This window comes from Amblyomma americanum, chromosome 2 (assembly GCF_052857255.1).
Source record: "Amblyomma americanum isolate KBUSLIRL-KWMA chromosome 2, ASM5285725v1, whole genome shotgun sequence".
Lineage (NCBI taxonomy): Eukaryota > Metazoa > Arthropoda > Arachnida > Ixodida > Ixodidae > Amblyomma > Amblyomma americanum.
Window position 1 is genome coordinate 92,549,979 of NC_135498.1, and position 20,234 is coordinate 92,570,212.

General features: G+C 46.9%; 1 long non-coding RNA gene across 2 annotated transcripts; it reads right to left on the reverse strand.

Moving 5' to 3' along the window:
- Positions 1–4,907: 4,907 nt before the first annotated feature.
- Positions 4,908–6,937, reverse strand: LOC144118814 (uncharacterized). 2 transcript variants are annotated; one of them, XR_013312153.1, is made up of 4 exons: positions 6,783–6,937; positions 6,341–6,434; positions 5,311–5,493; positions 4,908–5,233 (listed from the first exon to the last, which is right to left on the reverse strand). It is a non-coding gene; the product is annotated as an uncharacterized LOC144118814 (long non-coding RNA). The 2 variants fall into 2 exon arrangements; XR_013312152.1 differs by having other exon boundaries at positions 4,908–5,493.
- Between the last annotated feature and the right edge of the window lie 13,297 nt (positions 6,938–20,234).

The following is a 20,234-nucleotide window of genomic DNA, read 5'->3' on the forward strand; positions in this document are numbered from 1 at the left end:
AGGACGGCTTGAATGAAGTGCACGTATTTTGTCTAAAAAAAGGCTCAAAATATAAAGGTTTGTCCAGTGTACTGGCGAGAATGATAATCACGAGCAACACATCTCACTGAATTACTAAAATGCAATTGTGCACTTGGTTTGAAACTTTGCTTGTCAATGTTGTTGTGAAAATTGTCTTTGTAATTAAGCATTCTGACAGCTTTCTTTATTTTACAGGGCAGAGGTCCGTACTGCTGCCTGACACAGCGTTCAATACTCCTTGAGTACCTACACAATCAGGAGCTTGATTTCAAGCATTACTTTAGGATCACAAGAGAGTCCTTCCGGGAACTGATGAATCAGCTTTGGGCCGACCAACCCACAAGGACCCACGGATGGAGTAGAGAGGTGCACCTCCTGGTCTTCTTGTTCGGGCTCGCGTGCGGAACTTCGTACCGTGTGGTGGGGGCCTGTTTTAACGTACCAAGGACCACCACTTTCCGAATGGTCACCTCTGCACTCAACCTAATGATCAGGCAGCTGGACAAAATGGTCTACTTTCCAAAACAAAATGAACTCCCACAAATTGAGGCAGGATTTAAAGCCCTCTCCTGGAATGACCGCTTTGACGGCTTTGTGGGAGCAATTGACAGCTGTCACGTGAGAATCCAAGCACCCGAGTCATTGCCCCAAGATTATTTCTGCCGGAAACAGTTTTATTCTATTCAGCTACAGGCAGTGTGTGTGCATCGTGGCATATTCTTAGATATTTTCACTGGGTACCCTGGTAGTGTCCATGACGCCAGAGTACTCAGAAACAGTCCGATATACGTTGGCAGCCTTTACCCGTGCACCTGTGGGATATGCCATCTTGGGAGACTCTGGTTATCCGAATTTAACTGCAAACATCACCATTACAACACCCTTCAAAGACACACGCAGCCCTGTTGAGATCCGCTTCAACAAGGCTCATGCAAAAGCACGCTGCATTGTTGAGCGGGCTTTTGGTTTAATGAAGGGTCGCTGGAGATCCGTATTCACCAAGGCACTGGAAGTCTCGGTGCGAAAGGCGCCAGACGTTGTGGCTGCCTGCGCTGCAATGCACAATGTGTGCATGAGAATGCATGATGAAGCTCCAGAGGAGCTCTCAGATGATGATACGGAGCCAGACACCCCAGATGAGGATGTAGACGAAACGTCCAATGAACAGAATTCCTCACAATTCAGGAATGACCTAGCTGCCAGGCTTTCCTGTCCAACAGCAGCTGGTGATCACGACTATCATGTTGTGATTTAAATCGGGCTGTTGATACTAACCCATACATCAAAAGAGTGGAACCACCTTCCCGCAGCCGTGGCTGGCATAAATGACTATGTTGTTTATCTTCAGTCTCAGATGAGGCTGATGCGTGACACCACTAGTTATTTTCGCTTCATCATTTCTTCTCATTTTTTCCCAGTGCTGTTGCCCTTCAGTTTTATGTGTTACTTTTTTGCTGTTTCTGTGCTTTCTTGTAATGTATACTTTTTTGTTGTTGTTTCTGTGCTTTCTTGGAATGTTGTATACTTTTTTGCTGTTGTTTCTGTGGTTTACTTCCTTGCTTTCTTAGAATGTTGTACTATCTTACATTTATTTTACCTACTTAGTTTTGCCGCTTTTGAACATTTTTTTTGTTGTTCCCCCACTCCCATCTGTAATGCCTCGGCACTTGAGGGCATTGAAAATAAACAAAATGGTTTGTTCAATTACAGCAGAATGGTACCTCTTAAAACTAACATGGAGATAACCAAAGTAAAGTTCACCAGTGTAGCAAGGGAACAGCAGTTCACAATTGGTAGTGAGGTGCTGGAAGTGGTAAAGGAAAACGTCTACTTTTGGCAGGTACTGGCCGCTCATGATCATGAGAGGGAAATAACTGGAATAAGAATAGGGTGAAGTGCATATGGCAGGTTCTCTCAGATCAAATTTACCAGTATCCCTCAAGAGAAAAGTATACAACTGTATCTTACAGGTGCTCACCTACGGGGCAGAAACGTGGAGGCTAACGAAAATGGTTCAACTTAAGGACAACACATCGAGGTATGGAAAAAAAAAAGATGATAGGTGCAACGTTAACAGACTGGAAGCGGGCATAGCGGGTGAGGGAACAGACGCGTGTTAATGACATCCTAGTTGAAATCAACGGGAAGAGATGGGTTTCAGTAGGGCATGTAATGCCAAGGCAAGATAACCGCTGGTCCTTGAGGGTAACCGAGTGGATTCCAAGAGAAGGCAAGAGTAGCAGGGGGCGGCAGAAGGTTAGGTGGGCGGATGAGATTAGGAAGTTCGCAGCCATAGGGTGAGCGCAGCTGGCAAAGGACAGGGTTAATTGGAGAGGCATGGGAGAGGCCATTGCCCTGTAGTGGGCATATAAGGATGGTGATGATTCACACTGCGCACAAAAAAAAAAACATTCAAATGTTTTATTTATTTTTTCCAATATTCAGAAATGAAATTCTTGCAATTTGAAAACAGCAAAAAATAGCAGTATTACAAACACTACCACTCCTTGTGCAATATATTGAGGAACAAATGGTAGCTGTCCATAAAAATAATACTGGGACATTATCAGCAACAAACTGGATCATAGTATAGTACTAGAGTGACATGCACATTTATTTGCATTTTTTTAGCAGCATAGTGATCGGCGACATTCAATATGCACTTTAAAAGGTATAAATCAACGATAGCTATACTGACTGTAAAGTATTGAGTGTATATCATAAACAGCATGTCACTGCTCACCTATGAAAAGCCCAATTCTGTAATGGCGCAATGTTCTCCTTGCCAAAATGCAAGTATAGAGCATGTGGTTTGTTTTCTCGGCTCAGCTATTACACTCAGCTATTGCACTATGGTCTTAGGAACCTCTACAAGATTCACAACAATATATCACAGAAAAGGGTGCCACAAAAATTTCAGAATTATCACATTTGCTCACGCAATTTACACACAACCGCCCATTACCTACCTTAAAGGAGTATAGACACCTAACTTTTGGGTGCGTTTTTTTTTGTTATATAATCGCTGCTTCCACATTCTTTGTCATTCTGGCTAATGAGAAAGGCTGACTTCAACACTGCAGTAAATTACAATGATGAAGCATTGATTAGATCGACGTTTTTCCATGCCTCATTTGACATAAAACCACTCTTTGATGTCACAGCCATCGTTCGGATGTTGATACCGGAACAGCATGACAGGAAAAATACTATATTATAAATTATTTAGTGCTTGTAGGTGAATACCACATCGTGATTCATGCGTAGTAATGTCTTCATCATTGTAAAGAAGAAAACATGCCACCAAAATTAGTGTCTATACTCCTTTAAGTATTGAAACAATCTTTAAATCAGCTCAACCTAGGAACCTTTACAAGATTTACAACAATATATCACAGAACAGGGTACCACAAAAATTAGGGAACTATCACATTTGCTCACACAATTTGCAAACACCCATCTCAGTATTCAAATCATTTTCAGAACAGCTCAAGTTAGGAACCTCTACTCGATTTACAGCAGTACAAAACTGAACAGGGTACGCAAAAATTTCAGAGTTATCACATTTGCTCACAAACACCTATCACCTTAAGTATTCAAATAATCTTTAAAACAGCCCAACTTTGTACTTCAACCCCCTTTCAGTATATATAAAAAATAAACCTGATGCCTCACACTGTCCCTGGGCAACAGTTTGGTACTGTCTTCAAATCTACAGCTGGTAAACACAAGATTAGGACCACAACAGACCACCATTTTTAATAAACAGCATCAGTTATGATACTGCTTTTTTCTGCAATGTACATTGATGCAGTGTGTATTTGCTTTTCTTAGTTGTTTCTACTGTTTATCTTATGGCTCTGATTTAAGTGTTGCTGCATTTCTTTTGTTATGCTTCACCCTTTCTTTCTGCACATTATCCAATTGTGATCCACCTCAAGCAAAACTATGGCTGTTTGCCAAACTGTGTTTCAGAGGTCATATCATTAGAATACAGATGTGTTATGTTTCTTACTTTTTTGTGTGCTCACTTGCATATGTGTGCTCACTTGCCTCCATGATAGATTAAAAAATTCAGTTGAAAGTTAGCATTGTGTGTACTGTCTCTGTCTCAAGCCTTCGATAATTTGTGCTGTAGTGCACTAGAGGCGTTTGTAGTCCTAACGAAATAATAGGGAGCCGCCGCGGTGGCTCAGTGGTTATGGCGCTCAGCTGCTGACCCGGAAGACGCAGGTTCGACCCTTACTGCGGCGGTCGGATTTCAATGGAGGCGAAATTGTAGAGGCCCGTGTACTGCGCGATGTCAATGAATGTTAAAGAGCCCCCAGTGGTCGAAATTTCTGGAGCCCTTGACTACGGCGTGGTTCATAGCCTGAGTCGCTTTGTGATTTTAATTATGAGACATTCCAGTGTACAGAAACACACAAAGAGAGTAGACACCACGGACGCTGGCATCCGTGGTGTCTACTCTCTTTGCCCGTGTGTTTCTGTATGCTGGAATGATGTGTCATAATGAAACCGAGAACCAATTAGCCCAGCCCTCTACCCTTGGGACGTTAAACATAAACCGATAATGAGGAAATAAAGCGAAATAAAGTCATATACCTGTCACATGAGGCACTCTCAATGCCAACGGAGTCAAAGGCCATCGAAATTTTCAATGCCCATCCAGATGCACTGCTGCCACACGGCTCATCACTCAATGATCATTGGAATTCGCCGTATGTTAACGGTTCATGTGGATGGCCCTAAAAAATTAGACAGCCACTGACTCAGTGATATGTTAATATAATGTATTACTCTGTCACAAGGAGAGCCTCCGTGCTCACTGAGTCCATGAGCAGCAGTGAGCACAGAGGTTCTCCATGTGACAGAGTATTACATTATATAAACATATCAAGAGTGTTTCGACATGAAGAAGTCGAACATTTTTGACATTATATCTGTCTGCCGCTCCATGTTTTCCAGCAGACGTTCTGCAACATCAGCAGATTGACGGCGCCTTTTTTGGTCGCTCCTCATGTTGTGGCTCAGGGTCCTTGACATAACAAAAGAAAAGAAGCCACAAACTTTAAGAAAGTACAGAAGAGGCAGCCAGACTGGTGATGGCCAGTGCAGGCGTTCCACCAGAGCTTGGATGAGCACTGGAGATATTCCCAGGTTGCAGGCTTTGATGTGGCGTGCAGAAATTCTCAAGCTTTGAAGAGGTAGGCTAAGTAAGAATGCAGTGCAATGGAGAAAAGAAAAGAGGACAGCTTGACCATGCAAATACTGCTGTTAGCTACAAACCTCCCCTCCAGCCGGCCATTCAGCAGCACTGCCACCAGCAACACTGCCGCCTTGGGCTGATGCAATGAGGCGCGGTGGACTTATAATCGGCCGGCCGCTCATGTCGTCGTCAAGAAGCCGGAAGTATGGCCAGTCGAGCTCCCCATCCTCACTGCCCGCCCCAGTCGGGGGATTCTTGAGCTCCTGGAAGCAAAAAGCCTTGAACATTAAGCTTATTAATGATGACAATAGTCCTTGAAATCTGGATTATTGTGCCATGAGAAAGGTACATGCACAGTTTGCATACGCATATCATGTGATACAGCAGGTTGTGGTCCAACTTGCCTTGTATTTTCTCAGCAAATTGAGCCACTTTTTTCTGCACTGCTCTGGTGTGGCTCCCCAAAGCTCCAGCTCCAGAATAATATGACTAAGAAACAGTAAATGTTCACAGGTAGATGTTGCTAACACAAAACACGGCAATTCCGACAAAACTTGAGGCTCAGGCTTTGCTGTCCCATGGACTTAATAATGACCAGTACTTGTTGCTAGGTGTGTTAGTGCATACTCAGGAAAGACAAAGGAGCGTAAAAATACCAAGACGGACGAAGTGAGGGAGGAGGACGAGCGCTATTCCGTTCCTTCACTACGAGCGTGTTCGTTTTTTTTTTGCTCCTGAGTAATGGAACAGGATATTCCTCTGTCAAGCACCTAGCATATGTGGCCACATCACCCTCACAAAGTGAACTCGTATGTATATGCTATCGCAAGTGAGCGGTAGACTTTATGCGCTGTGCTGCTGGAGAAAGGCGTGTATTTACTTACTACACACTGCGAGCCGCAGCTTTGGCGCACGCAGGGGGGCTTTGCAGCAAACGAAAAGACAAGAATAACTGCCTGAACAACAGAAAACGCCCGAGACAAAGGTGCGATGTACAGAGAATGCACATGCATACATCACGATTCATTGCTCGGAGCAAAGTATTTTTACCTACTAACATGACTGCAGTCATGCGACGCGCACACGCCTGCTTTTTGTCACAGCACTTACAGCCAGGCTTGTTTAGAAGAATTCCGCTTCCCCGTGAACAGGGTCTCCAATTCAAACCGCTTCGCGATGAGCCGCTTCGTTTGTTCTTCTGAGACTGTAACCAAAAAGAGTTCGATAAGGCTACCATACAGCAGCAGGAAAAACACAGTTCCGTGCCGTAAAAGGCGTCCGTTGTGGACCCCCGTGGGATGGGGAGGGGCAAACCACAGAAACCAAGAAACCAACTTTATGATCAAGTGCGGAACAAAACATGCAAAACAGCTTGGATCGTCAGATTATAAATGCACCAACAGCGTTCATTGCTACCGCTTGAGCAGAGATCTCACCGGCACGATTTCCTCCAGCGCGATTCACACACGTGCGCGGCTATAGCAATCGTATGTCCACTAAGACTGCTTCATTGACCGCTAGTTATAAAAATTAACATAACTGAAAAATTCACACTTGAAGGATGATGCGTCTCCGTGCTCCGGTGCCCGCGAAGAACACGGCTCGCTCAGCTCCACACGCGACTGGTCCACCTGCTCCGCCATCTTTAGACTGCAAGTTAGCCTGCATCGATGTGGACTTCGGCGAAGCAGTCTTCTTGGACGGCTTCGTGAGAATTGGAACGCGCCTCAAAATGGCGGCTATCCGGTAAGCCGTCTAAGTAGCCGTCTACTTGGGAGTATTGGAACGCAGCCAGTGCTCCACCAAAGAGTTATGTTGAATTCCAATGGCACATCTCGAGCACTCCGCCGGATCACAAAGGGAGCGCGTAGTTCAGGCGGAGATCACTCCCTCCCATTTTGCCAATGGAATGCATGCGCTCCCGCGGGGGCACTTCAGCGCAAGAATAGCTCCAAGTTCAGGCAACATGGCGGCGCCCATCGGAGAGCGGCCTCTCGCTTCACCAGCGATTCGTCCTTGCCGCCACTCTGTCTCTCACGTTCACGGCAAACAAAAGGCGCACGAAGCTTTCGCTTTGTGTGATGATGCCTGCACCACAAAATGGTGGTGATGAAACGCGCCAAATTTTCTGATTGCTTCCTTATTTACAGAGCTGCTAGGCTTAGAGAGTATGCGTCGTCTGACGTCAGAAAGCGCGGGAGGTTCAAACAAGTCAATGATTTTGGTCTTAAAAGCGGTCACAAAGAATTGACCGCGATGGAATGGACATCCTGTTAAGAAAAGTTTTTGTTTCAACTTGTGCGGACGCGAACAAAACGAAAAATAATTTCATTTGAGGGAATTCAATTAGAAAAGTAAAAAATGCTGCTTGCACATTGCCTGGATCACCGCGTAGCGACGACAGGAAGCAGACGCGGTAAAGTAAAACGTCGCGCAGGGTTCCGGTCAAATCTGCCGGTTTCGGCGGAGCAAATATCGCTGCTCCACGGAGCGATCCGGGATCGACGTCTGATCCCGATCTGCCATTGGAACAGAATACGATTGCTCCCAACAGAGCAGAAAAACTTGATCCGGATCTGCCACTGGAATTCAACATTAGTCGACACTTGGTTCGCAGCACCCCTCGCTCTTGACCTTGGAGCTGTCTCCTTCGTCGTCTACTGCAGGACCGTGAAACCCGAGCTCCTTTGGGAATGTGGTGCCCTCTGTGAGCATCGGATGGAGTCTCTGGCACGACATCAGCAGGTGCTCGATGGTCTCCTCCGCGTCGCCACACGCTCGGCATATTGCTGCCTGTGCTTCTGGTGTTTTATCGAAGCGACGGCTTTACACCAGTGTGCGCAGCGCTCCGGCACGGGCATCAAACAATAATGTGCAACCAGGCCGTTATCAAATATCTTTTCGGGTCCGATGCTGTTTTTGCACTCGCAGTACACAGCCAGTGTCGGTTTTTCGGCCAGTGCCTGCAGACATTGCTTATTCTCTTGTTCCTGGACCCGTCTCCTTGCCTCCTGTTTCCACGCCTTGCTGATTCGGCATTTATGGGTGTGCGGAAAAGGTCATACTTGCCTTCCATCTTGTGGAGAGCCGCGCCCTCTGGCGGCCCATACAAGAAGCACGAAGGCGTTTGCGTGCACGGGTCTTTCATGGCTGCCGTTGCTTACGGTGGGATTTCTGGGCTTTTCCGGGGCTTTCGCGTCTGGAATGGGTGCGCCTGTTTCTGCAGTTGAGAGCCCGATGGCATCATAGGAATCATGCCATCGCTCTCCTGCCAAAGCTGCGAAGAGAAGTGGGAGCAGGTATTGCTCTGTCAAAGACTGTTACAGTCGCGAAGGGCCGCCGGGCGTGAAAATGTACAGCTTTCCCTCAAAGCCTTGGGAGAAAACACGAAGGCAGAAATGAATTACCGCTGTGCGATGAGTCAGGTGAGTGAATTCCTATTTGTGAATGGTAATTTCTGCATGTTACAAAGTAGCCAAAGACGAGGTTCATTATTCAGCTGGCTCAGTCCGGTAACAATTTTGTTTTTTAGGGTACGGGTAGTGTGCACGATGCGGCATATCTTCCTGACGAAATAAAGAGAGTGCACCATGACATTTGGCACGAGTTCGCGACGCACTGTGCTTCATCGTTTGTGGCGCGTAATTGTTTTCTGAGAATGACGACCAAACTGCTCGCAGATATGTTCACCGCAAGTAGTACGAAAGAAGCCATCCTCCGTTTTGGTGCTCCTTAATTTTTCTTGATACTACATGGTCTTCGCGGCGATGGGTGGTTGACGTTGGCGGGCAAAAACTGCAGAGAACTTTTACTACATCTGAATCAGTGCGAAAGCACGGATTTGTGCCACGTAGAAGACGACGATGAGCGGCACGAAGCGCTCGCGCTAGGCCAGCTGCGAGCAGACAACACGGACGATTTTGCTATGGGTCGGTACCCATCGAATTAGTGCTTACGCACTAAAAAGACGCCCAGTGCCCGGCGCTGTCAGGCGCCTTTAGTGTCCGCTTTTGCTGTTCACTCATGCGAATTATCGCTAACTGTTGCATTAGTGCGTAATCTGCTCTCCGTTTTTGAAACTGAAAAATTGTTCCCGCATTCAAGCAGGAAAGAAAACTGTGTGAACTGTGTGAGGTCTGTAACACCTAGATAAATAATTTCTATGCTTAGCGTATATTCGCGCTTTAATAATGACCGTTTCGATGGTTGACTCAGCCGTATCTGTTGCAGCAGATTGATGTTAATTACTTGTGTTTTACTCGCTTCAGTTTTGGGGACTCCTGAAGCTGGCAGCCAAATAGAGATTCTATGGTGTGCTCCAAGCACTTTGTGAATGGCGAAAAAAGCACAATTGAAAGCCACCCAAGCTACGTACCTACGATTTTTCCAACAGTGTACAGAAAACGTTCCACTTCGCCTTCTGCCCAGCTGGCTAGATTTAACAGGTAAGCTTGTCTCTGGTGTGCCACCTGGCTCTAGTTTGCTGCGAAAGCTGGGGATCTTGGGTGCATGTCTCCTTTTATTTAGCCTCACCGTAAAGCGGTTGGCCTCTACCAGATAATCTCAATGTATGCGTGTACCAAAACAAAAGCCATGTGTGTTTGCAAGTAACATTTAGTGGAATTAAAGCTTCAGTTTAATGTGCAGGTGGAAACAGCGGCATTCTGTGTCGTCATGTTCCCCTCCTGCTGCCCCTGAATCGCCTGTTGCCACTGCATCACCATTTTCTGCCGCATCATCTGATGGCCTCGGATCAGGTTTTGCCAACACAGCTGAGGCAGCAGGAGCCAATGCCACCAGCAGCTTTGCCACGTGTGTTGAAGCAACTCGTCCAGACGAGTTGCATGAGGGGAGGTTATCGGAGGGCTTGGATCTATTGTCCACTGTTGCTACTGGGCTTCGGACTACAACAAAATCCATGGTAAGCTTCTAAAAATTTTGGGAACTGAAGTTGGATTTGTACAGGAAACTAAAATTGTGCTTCTGTATTGCTCAGTGTTGAGCTACGCACCCCTTTGTAGCATAGGCAACAAGTTAGCAGCGTTGCGCTATTACTGCCCATTCCCTTCTCCTGGCTTTTCAGGGTAACACTTTAAACACAAATGTGACAGCGCTTTTCTGGTTGGGGAATATAGAGATGCTTATTTATTATCGATAACTTGGACCACATTATGACTAATGAGAATAAGGTTCCCATTGTAAGCTAGCATGTATATATTCTTTCTTATTGCCATTTTCCACAGCAAATTCAAACTGAAGATGCAAGCTCGTGCAGAAAATTTTTTACAGTGTTCATGTGCCTCATCGATGAATCAGGTGCATCATCTCAAGTAACACACGTCGAGACATGCGACAGCAGTGTACAGCACCAGCCAGAGGTTACTAGCAAGCACTGTGGAGCAGACCACAGAACTAGCTACTTCTCTGGCTATGACAGCATTGCTGAGTCAGCAAATGCGTTACAAGATATTTGTAGTGTTAGCAAAGTAGTCTTCGAATTGCTTCTAAGCATACTGCCACCTTCATCAGAAAGAAAATGTGATGTCAAAATGTGATGTCCTACTTCAAATATGCAATTAATTACAGGAGGTCCCCCTGACAGTTTTCACTTTGGGACCTCCTTCTGTAATAATCAATTTTTGTACATCTTACCTATGCATCTTTTTCAATAAACTTTCAAACTTTCAAAATAGACTACTTTTATATCTTATGAAGTTGAAGCTTGGCATCAGCTACTCTTCACTGGCTGATCTTTTCTCTGTGAGTGAAACATCCGCATCGCGGCATTTCGAAAGTGTTCTGAAGACGCTCTCTGTGGCAACTAAGAAATTGATTTTTCGGCCCCCATCATGAGTGATTAAAGCCACAATGCCAGACAGTTTCAGGGTGCATTATCCCGGATGCACAACGGTTATTGACTGCACGGAAATACGTACTGAGCAGCCATCAACAGTGCAGCAAGAACAAGCCCTGTACTCAAATTACAAAGGGGCATACACACTTAAGTTTTTGGTGTGCATAACACCAGGAGGGATATATTTTTTCTCGAAAGCTTATGGCGGTAGGGTATCTGATGCACACATAACAGTTGATTCTGATTTTCTAGGCATTGTTCAAGCTGAGCATACAGTTCTTGCCGACGAGGGATTCGCAGGCATTCGAGCACTTCTAGGCAACCAAAATGACGTCCTGGTTATGCTCCCACTTCTTCATGGATCTCAGTTCACACCAGGAGAGGTTAGGGACACTTACAATATTGCTCAAGTGAGGATTCATGTTGAAAGGATGATTCCGAGGATTAAAATATATGTTGTCTTAAACAACAAGGTGCCAACTGAGCTCATCCCTTGTATGACTGATGTCTTCCATGTCTGCTGTGTGCTAGCTAACCTCCAGCTCCCAATAATTAAACGCAAAGAGGAGCCGCAGTCATCTGTCATGTCTTCATCCTGAACCATCCACTACATTGGCCTCGCCTTTGATAACTTGAAACAAAGGTTATGGCAAGTCCGAGTCCACCAGTCATTGTTTCAACAAGAGAATTGTCTTTTTCTTGGCTGCCGGAAATTTCGACATCATCTTTTGTCAGAATATTAGCTGGTGGACCGACGCATCCAAACCTTGATCAGTTTGTTCTGTGTTCTCAAGAATCCCATCTTCTTGTTGTCACTGTGTCATGGATACTAATTCTGGATTGTTAATTGTTTGGGCGTGCTCCTGTTCATTAAGAGTATTTGCATTTTATTGTTTAAAAGTTGGACATGAGAAACACTGCAGCGGTGGGCTCCGAATTATATTTATTTTATTAGGGCTCTTCAATGTGTTCCGATATCACACAGGCACTGACCAGTTTTTGTGGACTGTAGGGGCTGTTTCAATGCATGTTAGGACTTTAATGACGTTTCGGTCCGAAACTTATCTCACAGGGTGTTTATGACCTGCATGAGTTTAAATAGGTGAGATGAGTTCAGAATTGTAAGTGGATGTGTGATGCTGTACTGTGGGTATGACCCGTTTTTGTGTGCATGAAATTATGAGACTGGCTTGAGCTATTTGCCATAGTTTGGTGTAAACAAACTCATCAATATACTGGGAGCATTTGTGAATATTGCATTGTGACCTGACTTTACCTGTCAGTGGATCTTGTGTGCAAGTGAAGTTATATTTTCCAGTTTTATGTTCTGTAATTTCTCCATGAAATTTTAGATTTTCCGATGTCGCTGTTGTGCAATTATGTACTGAAGTGAGCCATTTTGCTTCAGACTTTCTAACAAATGCATTGCTTGCGTGAGCAAGCAACGGTCGCTTTTTGTAGTGAAGTTTTTGACATTTTTGTTTTCTTGTCAGTTTGTACCTAGATTTTTTCGGTGGCACACTTTTATTATCTCATTATATTGAATATAAATATCCATATTTAACTTATGTCTTCTGCTACAAGTTGCCTTTTTGCCTGTTCTGAAAAGCACAATTGCTGGTCTTCTCAAATGATGCATTCAAATGCTTTTGAAATGAGCTTGTGTTTTTAGTGAGGCAGCTTTCAGTGCTGTGTATGCATGAAGAGAATTCACCAGTGACAGTGTCCACAGGAAATACATGGGAACTTTCAGAAGCTGTATCGTGTCTAAAAATAGACAGATTTTCATGAGGTTTGTGGCAGCGTTTTCTTTTTTAGTGAACAGAGAAATTGCTGCGGACAGATTTTATTTTGTAAGTTTAATTTTTTTACAATTCAGAGGTAAATATCCAGAAAAATTGCACTTTTAGATATGTCGGTCTTTCATGTCATCTTGTGAAAAAACTAAGCCAGATAACAAAATTTCGTCCGCAACATTTCCTTCCTTTTTCTCTCTTGGTGGTTAAGCCGCAATTTTCATCCATATCGAGCTTAGTGTTTGCGTTTTACAGGCTCTGAAAGTTGTGTATGTATTTTCTGCGGTGATTTGAATTTCGCGCCATATGTAACCACTGCGACGTGGCTCCACCTGGCATCAGCATATTTTTGTCGCTACTACACTCTACCACCAACCTCTTGGTTGTCTGTGTTCGTGCGCGCAGGTTTTTACTCAGAACGTGGACGGACTTGAGCTCTTTCTTCCCTTTTTTCTTGCTTGGCTGTCTGTTTTCTGAAAGGATTTCTGCTTTCCTTTTTTGCTCGAGCTTATGGTGCGTGACGTTGAGCTGGCGCGCTGTTTTGACAAGCTGCACAGCGTTCCCTACCATGACAAAGCGATCGAAGGGGGTTAGTAAGACGGCCCACGCCATTGAGGAATTGGACAAAGGGCCGCACCTGCACCATTCTATCACACAGTCATTGGTCGGGAGGAAACACCTGTTTGACCAGCGTTGCCAAACGCTTTAAGATAATCTGGCAACAGTTGTACACCCAGTGCGTCGTTTGCTCTTTTGGTTATGTGTGGATGACATCCTTCGGCACATCCTGCATACGAGAGTGCTTCGAAGACTTTGCTTTCTTTCAGACTCACAGTCCATATCCGCTAAAGTGCAGTTGAAGGGAGCATGGAGGGCGGTCTTTTGCAAGCTGCTCAACAGGTACTAAAGGCTAACAATGCGCCGCCCTTGAATTCCAGCACTTGCACTGCCGTTCTTTACTGAGATGGTCGTGGAACCTCCAATAGCAATATCTTCGTCGCACGACCCTGTTGCGCTCATCACTGAAGATGATGAAGATGACAGGGCACTTCCTGGCACCTCCGGTTTTCTGATGAGGGCTTCAACGTCTGCCGGCCTTGGGTTGTGCTCGTTGACTTCAGGCGTCGAATAACCTTCAGCAGGGTGGCCAAGGTCACCACGATAGCGAGAGGAGTGTCTTTTGCTCGTAGGAGCTTCGTTTTTGAGAGCTCGTCGCTTTCTGGTGTTCGCAATCAGTGCACCTGCACGCTTACGCTTCCCGTACCTGAAATTCTTTGATGAAGTTTTCTGCTGACTTGTTGCATGCTGGTATTCAAGCCCTTTGAGGCAAATCTACTGCTGTCAAGACAGGGATCAAAAGTATGGCGCACAAAAGTGCCACAAGATGATGACCACCGTTAGAACAAGCCAAACACTCAAGCCTTGTTGGTGCTGAGAAGCGGAACATGGGTGTTCGGTGCTGGGAACGCTCGTACGTGACTAGGAAAAGTAATCTACACGCTGTCACTGCACTCGAGGACATCCATCTGTAGCTATATAAGGAAGGCTACGCGGGAAAGGGGAGAAGACCAGCCATGAGGCCTTGTGCTAGGAGCTCCTTTCTTTCCTTTTATTTGGGGCTGGCTACATAGGTGCTCAACCCAATGGACCTTTTTCCAGTAATGTCCTGGGGATGCGCCAAGTCTCTTCCGCCATTTTAATCGAGCACACCTGTCTGCTCAAGCGAAACCAGAAACCCCACCCTACCACTGTAAAATAATTTTCTCAGAAAAGTCGAGGGAGCTTAGGCGGCCAAAACCAGAAACGCTAAATTGGTGGGTTACTGCGAAATGGCCCATTGTCTGACGCCGACATCCTTCTTTGCTGAATGGCTTCATAGGGGATAACTTTTTTGTGCTTCGGTCTCCCGAAATTTCACCGCGTACCTACAGAAAGTTCTGGGCTCTACTCTTTGAACGCGCAAGAACGAATGCTTTCGTGTCGCTGCGTAGTTTACATACCTGGAGGGGGGATAGAACTTACCACCTTTTTTGGAGGGTGCTTAAGTGCTACCATCTATCGACAGAAAAAGTTCAAATCAGAGTTGTCTTGTTAAACGAAAATTAAGGGCAACAACACCAAAGACAATGCGAAATAAACACTGGCAGCGCAAACAATGAGCGCGCAAAAAGCTTTTCACTGAGGCCGCGTCGCCGAATCGGCGTCCACACTCGTACAGGGCCACTGGGCTTGGATTGTGTGTGGGGAAGGAGGAATACGCGGAATACGGAATAGCCGGCCGAAGTGCCGAAAGGGAGGTGTTCCCAAGGTGTGTCAAAAGATGACTCACACTTACCTGTTCTGGCTATGGGAAACCAGCATAGGCTATATACCCCATCCTAGCTGTCACCTGTCATTGTAAGTGAATTTTCTCAGAAAAGATTCGAGGGTGCTTAGGGGGACCCAAACTCAAAAACGTATTTTTCGTTGTGTCAGCTGTGTGGTGGGTTACTGGAAAAAGGTCCATTCTCTGACCACCTCCCCTTGAGAGGGGTTATTCTTATTTCCAGCTTTGGCAGGATATACAAAGAAAGTTCTCGGCCCTACTTTGTTCGCGGAAGAACTACTACTTCCATGAAGCGGTCAAGGGGGTGTCGCGGTAGAATTTACACACCTGGAGGTGAAATAGAAGTTCCCTCCTTTTTGTGGTAGTTAAGTGCTGCCATCTATCGACCGGATAAGTTCAAATCTGAGTTGCCTCGTAGCTGGTGAGCCCTCTTAAGCAAGAGAGTTGGTAAATAGTGGTCACAATTGTTAGATCCCTTATTTTTCTGGCATTTTCAATTTCATAACCACCCTTTGTGCTGTTGGGATATTATCATTAGCTTACTGTGTGAAATAAAAGATGGAAACGTGAAATGTTTTCTCCCATTGCATTTGGGACCAAATTCTGATTGTACAGACAAATCTCTGTGAACCTCTTCCTTATTTTGCTGCAGGTGGCAGAAGAAAATCAAAATAAAACTGTTCAAGGGCTGGTATTGCCTCTTGAAGAAAACTATCATCCCTGTTTACCTCAATAATGACATTTTCTTTGCTGGAATAAACAAAAAAAAACATTTTTTTAACACTCAGTAAGTACAGCACTTGGTTGTAATAACGGGGCGTCATCTTCAGTCTTCGGTCGCTGCCAGTCCCCTGGATGTATTCTAGGATGCTCTCTCCTGAGGCGCTGAACACATTGTTTTCTTTACATTTGAAAGGACACTTTTATCTCCAGAAGATAAGTCTGTCCAGACAGGCAGAACATGCCGTCAGGGCTGCCACATAGCCAAGGCTGATCTGGGTGTAGGATCAGAGCCATCTGAAAGAGTTCACAATCACCTTACTACGAGACACTGCAAATACTCAGATTACCGCAGCCTACCAAGTTTCTAGTCTGCTGAGCATCTCCCCTGCAACTTATTGAATGATATACGGATAAAAGTAACGAATCTCAGTTCACAAACACCAGTACCATTAGTGGCATGTGCTGCAATGCTTTATTTAAAAAAGTATTGAAATTCCATCCTGTTGAAACAAAACATCTGTTGTTTTGAAGTTCACATTGCCAGAATGGTTAGGCAACATTCTCGTTATTTTTTTCGCTTTGGAGGCCTTCGTATTTCTGTAGTCCTGATTGCATAGGCCTGTGATGACTGGACTAAGTACAAACTCACCTCCACAACTTCAACACCTAGTGGGTGTTCAAACTCCATGCGAGCCAAAGGTTCTGTACGCAGTCTTGTAATTAGATAACATAAAAATGCTGTACTTAAGCTTGCTACTGTACAATTGGAATATAAGCACTAAAAACATCACTGAAAGAAGTTAAGAAGCATTTATTATATGAACATGGCTTCTCTTCTGCCATTACATTTAGTGCTGTGTATTGTACTAGAAAAAGCTTGTACTTTGTGCATACCATATGCAGTGGCCTGTGAAGAAAATGGCCTTGAATCCAGGATGGCCTTGGCGACCACGTCAGGGCTGCGTCGGGCATGGAGTATTGTGTGCGCAGTGGTGCTGCTAATTCTGAATTTCTTTTCTTTGTGCCACCTAAATCAGAGTTAGCATACTCAAAATCAGAAGCACGAATTACGGATGTACATCCTTTGTCAAAAGTTTGGAGCCCAGGGGGTTGCTTTTAAGCCACGTAGTGGGGCTCCTGTAGCGTTTACATGAAACTCCTACCCCTGGGAGGGGGCAGAACCAGATATTTTCTTTCCTTCAGGAGATTTGGAATGCTGGGGATGCATTACGAGCCACAGGGTGTGATCCAGAAGCGAACCCCTGGGCTCTAATCTTTTGACAAAGGCTGTATACCTACTTAAAGGATGAACAACAATGCCCTCTGTCCCTGTTGTATCCATACCTCAGACAGCTTGACTGGCCGATGGTTGCCACACACAAGTCAGACACTGACTCGCAGACAATATTTGTCTTGTAAAACTCCATCTGTTGTTGCTTCATGAGCTGTGTAAGGTCTTTTGCTCTTACAGTTTGTTTCGGGTAGGTTCCCGACGTTTGCAGCACATGCAATGCCTTGCAAGGTGCTGGAAGCAGCTGGCCATTTTTTTCCAGCTGTGAAACTCGCCTGGCTTCTGTTCCTGCTTCGTTGTTGGCCAAATCCGTCTCGCTCTTAGCAATTTCTTGTAAGGTTTCCGTAAATGCTGAAACAATGCCCGGAAAATATTCCAGCACATAAAATGGGGACAGCTCTGCTGGCTTTTTGTTTCCTACAAAGGCGCTGTTGTAGTCTGGGAGCAAGAATGACAAAACCCACTGCATATTAAGCAAAACAGTTGCAATAGCTAACCAGTGTGTTGAGCACAGAGCCATATACAGATGGTGGAAGTCAAAAGTGACAGCCAGAAAAAAAGATGCATTAAAACAGCCAGTAGACATGAGATGGCATAACAGATGTTTCATGCAAGCAGTGCTGCACACAAAATAAGTAGCACATAAACTACATACAGCAACAAAATCGAGTGCACCATACCTCCAAACAGTTCCTCAATGCTGGCTTTGTGATTTAGCAGGGGCTTCCCTGCTGGCTTCCCCATGCCTGTGGTGCACTTGTGCAGGCTGCGTGTTCATATTCATTCAGGTAGAAAGCAACCGCAGCACAGTGCTTGCAGTTTCCCAGGCTGCCAAAGCGACACGAGCATTTCCCGCTTTCTATTTTTCGGGGTACAGTCGTCAGCTGAAAATCGGGATATCGTAAGAAAAATAGGTCGCTCGGATATAATGTGAAACCAAATAAGGAAAAGTTCAGTGCGCATTAACAAAACCTGGACACCGACAACAGGCGGTTAATGCATTCCTCGAGCCTTGTTCTATTGCACATGCGCCTCAGCGTACCTAAGTCACATTGTTTTGCGTACTTACCTTGAGGACAACTTCGTAGGTGTGCTTGCTTTGTTGGGACAGGCATTTTGCCGAGACCTCAATCCCATCAACTTCCCGGGCTTCAAATACATGCTTATTGTCCAACAAGCGGCGACCTTTCCGCAGTAGCGAAGGCCGAAAATACTCGTCGAGGCCATCGAGAGGCTTGAACCCGCAATGTAGAACCCGCGACATGCCAGGTAGCTTTCGCTTTCCGGCCGCTGCTGAGTGCAAAAACAGAAACAAAAATATCCGGAGCAAACGCACTTGCGGTACAACGTTGAGGATGGTTGTAACATTACAAACACGGTCGGCACCTACAACGAAAAGGGCTGCAACGGCGCCAACACATGAGGGAGCGCCTGCATGGTTGCCGACTCCTCCGGTGGTGGCGCAAATGTCGGCGAGCTGGTGGCGCCGCCCGACGATTGCAGGTTCCCTATATAAAATACACGTGCCCAGGCGCCCGCATCTGTACATCAGCCGCCGTAGGGAGCGCCCGGGCACTCCCTGCGCCTTCGCGGGGCACCCGCTGCCTGCAGCGGTGCCACGCATCCACTGAGCCATGGAGGCTGATACGAGCCAGGACCAAGCTGCTCCGGCGACCATCGGTGCCTCCCGTCGCAGCTCCAGTGTGGGTTGTGACCCACACATGTTCCTGCGGCACCTGGAGGCCAGTGTCCAGTCCCTCCTGCAGGAACATTAGCAAGGACGCCGGCTGCTGGATGCGGCCTCTCAGGCGCCCAGACCACGCAGCCCGTCACCTCCTGCATCCACCCAGTGGTCCCCAGCGCTGACCATACTGCGCTCGAGGGCGGCAGCTGCCTACCTGAAGACCGCGGGGCCGGCCCCGGTTCCGCAGCGCAAGATGAAGAAAGGCAAGAGGGACACGAACCCCCTCTTCCCCAACAGAGCCCCAGCCCGACAGTCAGCTCCCAGCTCCTGGGCCTATTCAGGAGACTTCCGCTTCCCTGGAGGAGTCTTCCACCTCCTCGCAGCTACCATCTACTCCTGTGCTCACCGAGTCCCATGACTAGGGTTCGCCCGACGCCATGGAGGAGAGCTGTGAGGTCTTGGCACACCAAGCAGGGGACCAACCAGCGGACCCCACCCTGGACCCATCGCCGAGCCGTCCCACATCTGAGGCACCCCCTCCCCCAGCAGAGGGGGACACTGAAGAGGGTTGGATTTTGAAGGTACCGCGAGGGCGCCGTCGTCGTCCTCGCCGCCCTCCCCTTCCCCCCGAGAAAGTGGACGGCCTTGGGGGGCTGTCCTCTTCCGCCCCCAAAACAAGGGCTGCTCGTTCCAGCAACTCTGCAAGTTCCGCTTAGCCGCCTAGCTCTCCACTACCCCGGGAGTCTCCTCCGTGAGGGTAAACCCCGCACGTAATATTGTCGCTGTGGACGTGCTCACCACTCAGGCAATGGAGGCCCTTCTGCACACCCGCAGCCTCGTCGGTATACCAGTGCGCCCACGACCTGCCGTGGACAAGGGCACCTCCAAGGGATTCGTCCATGGCATTCCTGCTGACGTTGGGGATTCTGACCTCCCTGCAGCCATCGAGGCCTCCGTGCCTATTCTGGGTGTACGTCGAGGCCCGCCCAACGCCAACCAGATCCGCTTCGGGGCTCCACAGCCGCCACCCCACGTGGAAATATTCAAGCTTCGCCTGCCTGTCCGCCCGGCCCTTCCTCGCCCCATCCAGTGCGGTCGATGCGGCCGGCTCGACCATGTCACGGCCAGCTGCACCCTAAACCAACGCTGCCGCCGCTGTGGACGCCAACATGGTTCCGCTCCCTGTGACGCCCCTGCACCCCGCTGCATTAACTGCGGAGGGGCCCATCCTGCAGACTATCCAGCATGCCCCTGCTGGCAGGAAGAGCGACGGGTGGCAGCAGCCATCAACGCAGCAACAGAACCTGTCTCCCGGAGAGCCATCAGAGCC